Genomic DNA, 12,251 nt, shown 5'->3' with positions numbered 1-12,251 from the left:
AAACAGATCGTACCTGCGCTCCTCCGGAGCAGCCAGGTCAACTGTTAAGTTGGCCCATACCAACCCCCTCCCCTGAACCCGCCTCCCCACCGGAATATCAACAAGTTCTCGCCAGAAGTTACAATTTCATTTAGGAAAGGAACGGAACCAGTGTTGAACAAAGGTGAACAGTGGTGAACAGTGCTTAAGTCAGTGAGAACAACTCAACAGTAACAGTCGTACCTAAGTTAACCTTCACACAGTGAGGTCCCAGGTACCCAGTGATAACGGCCCGTGAGACCCAACAACAACCAGCGATGTGTTAATCCGTCTACGATAGGAAGGCCTAAGACCAAACCTCACTCATATAACACCATCTGTGAGGGAATTACTACACCACATGTCCCTCATAACACCATATGTGAGGGAATTACTACACCACATGTCCCTCATAACACCATATGTGAGGGAATTACTACACCACGTCAAGTCCCTCATCACACCATCTGTGAGGGAATTACTACACCGCGTCAGGCCCCTCATAACACCATCTGTGAGGGAACTACTACACCACGTGATGCCCCTCATAACACCATCTGTGAGGGAGTTACTACACCACGTGAGGCCCCTCATAACACCATCTGTGAGGTAATTATTACACCACGTGAGGTCCCTCGTTACACCATCTGTGAGGGAATTACTACACCACGTGAGGCCCCTCATAACACCATCTGCGAGGGAATTACTACACCACGCCAGGTCCCTCATAACACCATCTGAGGGAACTACTACACCACGAGTTTGCTGTTCAACACCTGCATTAATCTGTATGTTCACTGTATGTTCCTTTACCTTTCTAATGAAGGCTTTTGTTAAACCATCAATGTATGTAATAAGTCATTTATGTCAAATGTATATTTTCAGTCTTCGGGCTAAAGTAAATTTTCAATAAACCGTTAATTATTATTATTTACATATTATGAAGACAACGAGTAAAACAAATAATAATACAAAAATAAAATGAAAAATAAAACAGCCAAAACACTTATTCATTATTGTGTCCAAATTTCATCTTTCTGGTTGAAAGAAGGCCAGAGATATCACCTGGAAAAACAAGCATACAAGTAAACAAGAAAACAAACAAATGAAGTAATCAATGTGTACCAATTCCGCATGCGTTTCTTGCGGCACCAGGAGGCGGAATGAGAGAAGGACGGTGTACAATATTATGCAATAAAGGCAGAACATATACAGTAAGTGAATAATGGTAATATCCACACACAAGACAAACAGGAGAAGATAAATATAGGAATAACTACCGTGACAACTGTGTCAGTAGTCGTCCTGCAGGTCGGTAATGAGGCCGAGGTTCGTCTCAAAGATAAACAAAGTTATAAGAGACAATCTGTACTACCTATAAGCTCCACCCTTTTGTTTCTGAACCTTTGTTTATTTTGTTAATGAACCCGAACTTTAACTCTTAACTCTACAGTACAGAACAGTTTAAACAAGTGAGCATCGTTTATGGTTGTTTTAATACGTTATCTCATTAGTTACTTGGGTATATAAACACCTTGATAAACCCACATGTATATTGTCAATAAATGTTAGAGTAATGAATGTCCTCCTGTCTAAGATTTAGGTAAATATTAAAAGAAATAGAATTTATGTTTGAAAGGTTGTTAGTTTTTTTATTATTGCACACACACACACACACACACACACTCACAGTCAATCTGTAGTGGCCTTGGGCTGACTGGGGTATTCGAATAACATCCTGCGCGGGAGGACGCGGTTTCGTTCACTAGGAGCAGACCTTGTACTCTATAGACCTTGCTTTAGTCCACAGTCCGTTCTGTTTAATTTCGAACCCAAGTTTTGAGAGTCATGTTTCACACCTTCATAACTTATAACCAATAATGCAACTAGATCCCTGAAGCTCTTGTTTCACACCCATTAACTGTAATTATGTGTTGCGTGATACTAAAGGTGGTCTAATAAACCTGTGCGTTCCCTTCCAATGTTATCATCACAACTCCAGCACAGAGGAGCCTGTCCACCACAACACAATGGCCTCTTCACCGCCGCTTTACCACAACTGTTTTTAATTCGACGAAAACAAGATGAATCTTCTCCAGTTAAAACACTTGATAGGAGAAAAGTTGTAGTCCATTTAAAGTTGCTCAATATTCTTCTATTTCACACTCCATTTATCTCTCCTGTGGATGTGACGAAACAATGTTTGGTCGAGCTTCATGTTTACGTCTTTTGATTTATCCCGTTCACTGTAGTGTCTGAGGTAATCCAGGTAAAGGCCACTTAATAGACAATATTCTATAATAGCTTATGTTGAAAAGGCGAATCAAGTATCAACATGATAATATAAAAAGTGACGTAGCTAGAAATATGGTGTATTAATACGCTGTCAAATTTTACAATTATTTTAATGGCCAACATCATGCTCGATCAAAACATTTTTCACAACATACACGGAAGAAATAAATGGCGTGTGAAATAGGACACAGTTATGGGCGTTAATAATATACACGACTCGTTGTAACATGTTAAATACAGTACAAATTCAGCAGCATATTTATGTAATGCGGAGCCAGAAAAAGTAAAAATAATAAATAAACAAAAATGTTGCTAAAGATAAAAACAATGACAGTCTCTGTAACCGAGAGTTAAAAACTTATGTTGTTCACTAACCTGTCGTCTTATTCGTGGTGTTGTCACACGCGCACCCAGACACACACACGCACACGTACACATACCAACTCACGCACGCAAGGACACCCACATACACACACACACATACACACAGTAATAAAGAAGGAGAGGCAACACACCACTACTCTTGGTAAACACTCTCAGGTTAAGACACTGGGGGCGTCTGCCGCCAGGAAAATTCATAAACTTGTGATGGCTTCCACAGACTCCGGTGCACCTGACTGCCACAAGTAATCACAAGTTGTTTAGTTATTTACAAAGGCAAACAAGACGACGGGAGGATAACTTCTTCTCCCTGCACCTGATGGGCCACTCCCCACACTTGGTGATGTGTTCTGATGGGCCACTCCCCACACCCGGTGATGTGTTCTGATGGGCCACTCCCCACACCCGGTGATGTGTTCTGATGGGCCACTCCCCACACCCGGTGATGTGTTCTGATGGGCCACTCCCCACACCTGGTAATGTGCATTAGGTTGTTGTGTTGTGTTTCTGTACAATACACCTCCGTCTTACACAAGTCTGCCTGCAGGTTCAAACGAGATGAATCCAGACCAGATCAATGAGCTGTTGTTTGTGTCTTGACTCTTCTCCTGCATGACTTTATTACACTTTATAATTCTTGTTTTAATTAACCTCTTGTTTGAGTTTGCTTTAAAATTAATTGGTGCATGAAGCATTACATTATATTAAAAAATACACTGTTTAACTTTGTAGTGTAATAATTCTACATGATATATAAGATATGTTAAGTCTCCTCACAGTCTCTAAGACATGTCTACACCATGAACGAGTAGCTCCTCCTAAGAAATTCTGCACCAAAATTATCATCCCCCGCGTCTTAGGCCCCACGCAATCATGGGTTAATCTTACTGAGGTAATCTCTCAGCAAAGTTTGATTACCAAGAGTTAAAGAAAAAAATATTGGACGGCCTGTGTGAAGTTCAATATTGATGTTTCCTATTTTAGTCGTAGAGTCACTAGTCGTTTAGCCACAACCTAACCTAACCTAACCTAACCTAACCTAACCAGCCGAGTCGGGCGTTTATTACCTGATACAGTACCTATGGGTCTGACTCATTACCTGGTACAGTACCTGTATGTCTGTCTTGGCCAAGGTCTTTAGAAATTTTACCCTTATAGCTATGAGTTTTCTTCCCTTAAATAATTTATCTTGAAAATCCATACAAAACAGGCAGCGACCAAACAGGGAGGTACTACCGCCTGGGAAGATATTGGAAGCATAATGTGTTGTCTAATGGTAGACCCTGCTGCCTTATGGCATTCCGAAAATTGTGCCCAAGTCCCAGGTTGCTGATCTGACTTTCTGCCTCATTTACACACAATTGCAGGGTCTCAATTGTTTCTCTTACTATGACAACACAACATACATATATTGTTTCTCTCTAATGATTTTTTGTTTTAAGTTTGTATTTATTATTATTATTATTATTACTATTATTATTATTATTATTATTATTATTATTATTATTATTATTATTATTATTATTATTATTATTATTATTATTATTATTATTATTATTATTATTATTATTATATCTTCGCCCCCAGGCCTTGATGTGGGTCATTGACCTGTGCCCGGGTGGGCTAATCCCCGTTAAAAATAATAATAATAAATAATTAAACAAAAAATAAAAAGCGATAATGTTTTCATAACATCTGATTGATACTTTGATTGATTGATTATGAAACTTGCAAGAATTTCAGTCATCTACTCACACTACAGCTACAGTCTACAGCTTCAGCGAGTTCATTAGTCTCTTCCTTGACGGAGGAATCAATTCACTAATACAAATCCTTATATTCCTAAATGTTCTTCACTATCTTACGTCACCATGAAGTATTTTAATAATTCTTCAGTATTATCATATCGTTTAGCTTCCTCTGTTAACACTGGTAAGTTGTTAGTGCTGTATGTTACAACAACGGCGATGTTACTATTGGCTCATGTGTCGTTACTCATAATGGCGCCATCAACTGAACGTGGCTCTCTCTCTGCCTTCCAACAACGCCACCAAACTAATAACTCATATATCTGTTCCAATTGTCTTGTTACCTAAAATTTCATATCCCGATAAATACGAGTGACTTTGTTTAATAAGTTAAGACGCGAGGGTGTCTAATATGTTGAGCCAGTAGCTCCTGTGTTTTATATTTCGTTCTTTAAGGTTTTCTCTGTAGATGTAATAAGTTATCAGTTTTTTGTAATATATAATTATAAAGTTTGAGGTTTACTTTTTACATCTTTTTTATCAGTTTTCTATATTTCTTTAATTTATTCTCTGTTCAAATAGTTAAAAAAAATTTTATTGTTGCTTATCAAATTTATCAACCTAACATAAATTGTTCTTCCTCCCGACATGAAGATAAAACACATTCAACTATTACAGGAATACAATACTAATAACACAAATAAAACTACTTTTTGAGCATTTAAAATTTGCACTCTGTCAGAAGTTTGGACTTTCAGAAAAATTATCTTCCATGGCTAAGTGACCCGAACAACTAACGATTGTTTCAAAGTACAATTAAAACTTTGGTACTGTACGTCGTGATTATTACCTAATCTTACACAATCTGACAGTTCTTAAGCTTCTTGGTGGAAACTTTATACAGTAACTAGACAAAACATAAAGTTCTTCCTATGTTTCCACAAAGTTTCCAGTACATACAGTCGATGAGAAATCCATAACAGAGAATTCCATCACCTCTAAAATATGATCCTTGAGACGGAAGCTTCAACAACACACCAGTATCAAATCATAAGCGACTGACGAGGTTATTCTTCACTAAGCCGGTCGGGTACTACACCCTGTTCCTGTGCTGCGGCTATGACGTCATTTACATAAACATCCTGACACTACTCTTAGCTGTCAGCGTCTCGTGTCAACTGGTCTATTGTGATTGGTTTATGGCGTGACACATGATGCAGAACTAGACAACATTAACCCCTTGTGTACGGCGCCCCTTCTGTGCTGAATAATATCGTCTGGCGTTAACCAAATAAAGTATTAGAAGTGGCGTCCCTGTACTGAAGGTGTTAGCGGAGATAATCTATTAAGAGTGACGGTAGACGCAGCGAAGGAAGTGAGGAAATAGGAAAAAAGGGAAGAAATTATAGTAAAATAAAAACAAACTAAAATAAGAGAAGAGAAGAGAAAAGGACAAAACATTAGTAACACACTTAACAAAAACATAGAATCTAAATAGTGCAATATAAAAGTCCACGAATAAGAGACAGGAAAATGGTAAAAATCCTTACATTAAAGTGTATAAAAATCTTAAAAGAGGGATGGGTAAAATTCTCAGAGAAAATCACTGGCAAGCGAGTAAAAAAATGGTGATAATAAAAGAGATATATTACGGTGGATGGCAAGATTAGCTTCGTGGAGGATGACCTGACCTGACCTAACCTGACCTAACCTAACCTAACCTAACCTAACCTAATCTTATAAATGATAGCAGGAGATTAAACACGTAATGAGGCTACTGGACTGGTGGTATATTTAGAGGTTGAGGAAATAGGACTAATGACAAATGGTTCCCCAAACCTTCCTCGACACACAACCCCCACAACAAACATACTACCAAAACAACCATCTACCACAGTTAACAGAGCTATCATCTACTTCACTATCACACGTGCTGGAAGGAACAGTCCTGCCCTCAAACACAAACTCACTACATTATTACCCCGGCTTATTGTTTCATTAATTTACACACCTGGTAAAACTATACAAGGATTCTTTAAGTCTAGGCATTTGATCTAAGAACCTTTTGGCGGCTACAGACACAAACGAGTTGCTGAAGTTAATAAAGATGTTATGAAGTTTCCAACATCTAACATAACGAACGGGCCTGTCCGGGATTTGAACCCGGGACCTCCTGCACCCAAAGCAGGAATCATACCCCTAGACCAACAGGCCGTTGAGTAATAATGAGAAGATAGATATATTTAAGGATTTGATGCCATGCAATGATAACGTGAGTGTCGTGGATTTGACAACCAGCTCGGGTCAGATGTGACAAGGGTGTTATCCAATGTAACCCCACTAAACGTCGCAGCTTTTCTCCAGTTACTCTAATTTTCTCCTGTAAAACGTCTCCTGGACCCTACCTGGAAGACACATCCAGGACCCCACCTGAAAATCGCCTCCTGGACCCCACCTGTAAGACGTCTCCAGGACCCCACCTGGAAGACGACTCCTGGACCCCGCTTGGAAGACGCCTTCTGGACCCCACTTGGAAGACGCCCCCTGGACTACACCTGAAAAACGCTTCATGGACTCCACCTGAAAGACACCTCCTGGTCCCCACTTGAAAGTTGCCCCCTGGACCCCACCTGCAAGACGTCTCCTGGAGCCCACCTGAAAGACGTCTCCTGGAGCCCACCTGAATGACGTCTTCTGGACCCCAACTGGAAGACACCTGGACCCTACTGAAATAAGACTCCTGGACTCCACTTGTAAGACGCCTCCTGGACCCCACGTGAAAGACGTCTCCTGGACCCCACCTGGAACACTCCTTCTGGACCCCACCTGAAATACGGCTCTTGCACCCTACCTGAAAGACGGCTCTTGGACTCCACCTGGGCCCCGCTTGAAAGACGCCTCATAGGGCCCACCTGGAAGACACCTGGACCCCACTTGGAAGACGCCTCTTGTACCCCACTTGGAAAACACCGCTTGGACCCCACCTACCCTGATCTATCATAACCTGTTCTAACCTATCCTAAGCGAACCTAATCTGTCGTAGTCTAGACTAATATCTCCTGAGTCACTAGAACGTGAGTCAGCGGCCGTGATCGTATAGTGGTTAGTACATTGCGTTGTGGCCGCAATAACCCAGGTTCGAATCCTGGTCACGGCATGGGGATGACTCTAAGAACCTTTTGGCGGCTACAGACCCACGAGTTGTTAAAGATTATAAGGATGTTATGAAGTTTTCAACATCTAACATAACGAAAGGGCTTGTCCAAGATTTGAACCCGGGATCTCCTGCATCCAGAGAATTAGTGTGTGTGTGTGAACGTGACAGTGAGGGAAGAGTTCAATCTCCAGAAGAAAATAAAACAATTCCACAGACTTTGTCTAAAGCTGAGAAAGATTCAAGAATATGTTTGAGGTACGAACTCTGAACACAAGAGAGCTGCAGGAGGAAGGACTAGGAGGGGCGAGGAGGGAACTAGGAGGTGGGGGGAGGAGAGACTTTGAGGGGAGGGAGGGACTGTGGGGAGATGTGTGAGGGAGGAGACTTGAAGGGGTGGACGGGACTGTGGGGGATGTGTGAGGGAGGGAGGGCTTTGAGGAGGACTGTGGGGAGTGTGAGGGAGGAGGGCTTTGGGGGGAGGAGGGACTGTGGGGGCAGGGGGGAGGAGGGACTTTGGGGAGTGTGAGGGGGGAGAGACTTTGAGGGGAGGAGGGACTGTGGGGAGTGTGGGGAGGAGGGACTTTGAGGGGGAGGAGGGACTGTGGGGAGTGTGAGGGGGGAGGGGGGACTGGGAGAGGTTTAACATAAAACTGTAGGTGCCAACATTACGCTTAACGTCTTAACTATGAGTGGATCTGGTGGCTATATAATGTGTTTAAATTAATATATTCGGTTACGTTTGCCTCGAGTAAAAAGCTACCTAGTGTGTGTAATGTTTATTAATAGTAATGTTAATGTTACTAATGGTTAAATAAACATAATTATTTATGTTTTATCTCATCAGAATATTTACTTCTTTTAATTTCTTTTACTAAATAACAGAAGTTTGTTATCATTAGTATCCTGTAATAGAAAATATAACTTATACTTAACCACACGGTAAAAGTCTTCCTCGGAAATACTTATTAAATAAAAAACTCCTGGAAAATACGGTCATTATTTTTAAGAGCATAACTAAATATAAATTTTTCTATATTCTAGCTTATAGTTACATGTATATTGAACCATTTTAGCGCGTAATTATCCTAAGACTTAGTTATGAGTACTGTACCATGACGCCTGGCCCCTGAGTACTGCACCATGACGCCTGGCCCCTGAGTACTGTACCGTGACGCTTGCCCCTGAGTACTGTACCATGACGCCTGTCCCTGAGCGCTGTACCTTGACACCTGGCCCTAGTACTGTGTACCGTGACGCCTGGCCACACAGGCACTGTACCATGACACCTGGCCCTGAGGCACTTTCATACCATGACATGCCCTGGCCCCTGAGCACTGTACCATGACGCCTGGCCCTGAGCACGCACTGTACCATGACGCCTGGCCTGAGTACTGTACCATGACGCCTGGCCCTGAGTACTGTACCGTGACACCTGTCCCTGAGAACTGTACCATGACGCCTGTCCCTGAGCACTGTACCATGACGCCTGGCCCTGAGCACTGTACCATGACGCCTGGCCCTGAGCACTGTACCATGACGCCTGGCCCTGAGCACTGTACCATGACGCCTGGCCCTGAGCACTGCACTGACGCTGGCCCCTGAGTGCTGTACCATGACGCCACAGCCTGAGCACCGACCATGACGCCTGGCCCTGAGCACTGTACCGTGGCACTGGCTGAGCACACCATGACGCCTGGCCCTGAGCACCGTACCATGACGCCTGGCCCTGAGCACTGTACCGTGACGCCTGGCCCTGAGCACTGTACCATGACGCCTGGCCCTGAGCACTGTACCATGCCCCATACTTCCATCGGCTGTATCCTGTGCTCTATTACATCTCGGTAACTCTCACACAAAACCTGATAAGTGAAGCATTATATCTCTCTTTGTGATGTTTATCTGTTTATATCATAATAACATGTAGTTATTATGCACAAATGGATTAATAAGTAAACTAATTTACATCTGGGAATAATGTAATTTATTGGATATTTTTATTGTTGTTAATTGAATATGTTAATGAAGTGAAATGTTTATATGTCAATTTACTTATTTGTCAGGTAAATAATGTTAATGAAGTTGATTTAGTTTACGTATTATAATTTAAATGGTTAGGAAACAAGGTTTTAATCATCATCATCATCATCATCATCATCATCAATCATCAATCATCAATCTTCATCATCATCATCATCATTATTATTATTACTATTATTATTATTATTATTATTATTATTATTATTACTGTTATCTACATAAATAACCTCACCACACGGGATAAAGGAACTCTTAGACAACTGTACAAGTGTACACCTCCGAGTACACAATTTTAATCAGTAAGAACCATAATATTCGTGAAGGAGAGATGACAAGTTTACAGCAGTGATAAGAGGAGTCTAAGAATGACCAGCACCACAACACTGCGTTATATATTACCCAAACTTTGGGATTTTGTCATTAACGTTCAAACAACCTAAGAAAATACTGAAATAAGATCCTGTCATGGAAAATAATTAATCAACACTGAAAAGAAAGTCATGGAAGTCTCAAGGTATATTTAGTTCTCATTATCTCATAACACAAGATAATTGTATTGTTGGTATTCTGTCTCTGCTTAAAGACACACATCACTACACCACCAGACTAGACATGTGTAGTGTGTACGTGTTGGTGATATATTGTGTACCTGTTGTTATGTTCTATTAGAGTCATGAGACACTAATCCTATTCTCGTGGTTTTAGTTGAATTTTACGTTTATTTACGATAAGTTTATATTTACTGTTGTAGTTGTTGTTATACCGTAGTAATTAATGTACTTCAAGATCTAAGGAAAGACTCCCAGTACAAGATATGTTTATTTTTCTATATTAAATAACTACTTTTAGATATTCAGGACCGATATGTTTTATATAGTGTGGTAACGTGTTGGTCTTAGTGTTCTGACTAATACACTGCACTGCTGGCCCCATCCTGTGTCCATGTATATACGAAGTCATCTTTCCCTGCGACTAAAATTCAATTTATGTTTAAATGTGTAAACATATGTAGTTAGTTTTTATAATTAACGAAAGGGGAGGCGTCTTATTGCTGCCATCTCTTACAAGGAAGATTTATCCAGGAATTTAATATCAAGAGTTCCTCCCTTTCATATCTGCAGTGGTCGTCGTCAGCAAACATTTCCATTTACTCGTCTGGCGGCTTTCTCCCGTCCCGAACACCACAACAAAGGCTGCTTAGTCTAACCCACTGCTGGTGAGCCTGGGGAGCCTGTCCCATTATACTGGTGTTTCTCTCGTGTTGTCTGTTCTGTCACCAGCACACTTCCTTCTCTCTCCCACCCTCTTCTTCAATCACGGAAAATTGTCATCCAGAACCTGGATTTATAATTCCTGGGGTAACAGTGGACACAAGGACGGGTATGTAGCGTGTTAAGGAGCGATGACTAGCAGGGTAAAGTTGAAGGAGTGAAGACACATCTGCTACTACATATAATTTATTACGTGATAATTATTGATTCTTAAACTCATAGTGTTTCAATAACTGTTAATTATATTATATCTATTAATTATCTTTACATGAATTCGAGATCAATAACGATTGAAGGAAATCCGCTTTAATCATGATCTGAATTTAACTGCGTCTCTCGTAATGACCGAAAGGTTTGTTCCGATAGGTTAAACCTGTGCTTGCTCAGTAACCAATCTGCTTACGCCCAGTAAGTACATAGAAGCAACCGATAGGATTGCCAGACAAACATGCTGATGACCCTGTTTACCTTTTAATTGCTTTTACCTGTGTTGGAGTCCCAGCCAATCAGAGATCTTGATACACACACAACAGGTTATACTCTCAGTGGTCAAGACTCTACACGATAAGTTTAATACTTGATGCTGGCGCTAAATAAATGTTTGTAACTTTGTGTATTATATTCAGTTGGGTTACAAATTCTATAAATTATCAAAAACTAAATTAATTAATTTGCACCGCCCACTCGACTGCCCGTGACGGAAGTACAGTTTGTCAGACTCATCATTATAGTAATTAACTGCAGCCCACAGGACATTACGTCCAAGAAATTCCAATATAAAATATATTGAAATATGAGTTCCAATTAGTGAGAAAAATGATGTAACAATAACTTTCATTTTGATGAATAATATTACTTCATGATTATAATTTGTCAGGATATCGTAAGTATTTAATGTAAACGGATATTACCTGCAGCTTGTGTCGCCCTGTTTACTGACCACTATCCATATATAACTTGCATTAGCCATGTTAAGTGTAATATATTTGTTAGTTTATCGCCATTAGAGTACAACAAAATTCGCTGTATGACCAGGAGTATTTTATTCAAGAGACACTGGAAGTGACAATAGATTTTCCCCGGTATATCATTTGCGGTGTGGGACAACGAGGGCAACAATATCTTGGTTGAACCTGAGGACAAAGTGCAAAGATGGAAAAAAATAACTTGAAACATAAACGTGGTGAAGGACGTGAAAATATTGATATAGAGGAAAAACATGTGGACACAAACGAAGAGTAGGACGAAGCACCAGGAGACGACGAAGAACAAGAAGAAATAGTTAGTGGCAGCAGGTGCGGATGTACCACATGGCTGAGGCGAATATTTGATATTGTTTGGAAG

At 40.7% G+C, this 12,251-nt stretch overlaps 2 non-coding genes across 2 annotated transcripts; one reads left to right on the top strand and one right to left on the bottom strand.

The window, feature by feature from the left end:
• Positions 1-6,584: 6,584 nt before the first annotated feature.
• Positions 6,585-6,656, bottom strand: Trnap-ugg. Its single transcript has one exon. It is a non-coding gene; the product is annotated as a tRNA-Pro (tRNA).
• An 871-nt stretch (positions 6,657-7,527) lies between these two features.
• Trnah-gug lies at positions 7,528-7,599 on the top strand. The gene has a single exon. It is a non-coding gene; the product is annotated as a tRNA-His (tRNA).
• The last annotated feature ends 4,652 nt before the right edge of the window (positions 7,600-12,251 follow it).

This window comes from Homarus americanus, unplaced genomic scaffold (assembly GCF_018991925.1).
Source record: "Homarus americanus isolate GMGI-L3 unplaced genomic scaffold, GMGI_Hamer_2.0 scaffold43900, whole genome shotgun sequence".
Taxonomy (NCBI): Eukaryota; Metazoa; Arthropoda; class Malacostraca; order Decapoda; family Nephropidae; genus Homarus; species Homarus americanus.
The sequence above is the reverse complement of the archived record's forward strand: the minus strand, read 5'-3'. Positions and strand labels throughout refer to the sequence as shown.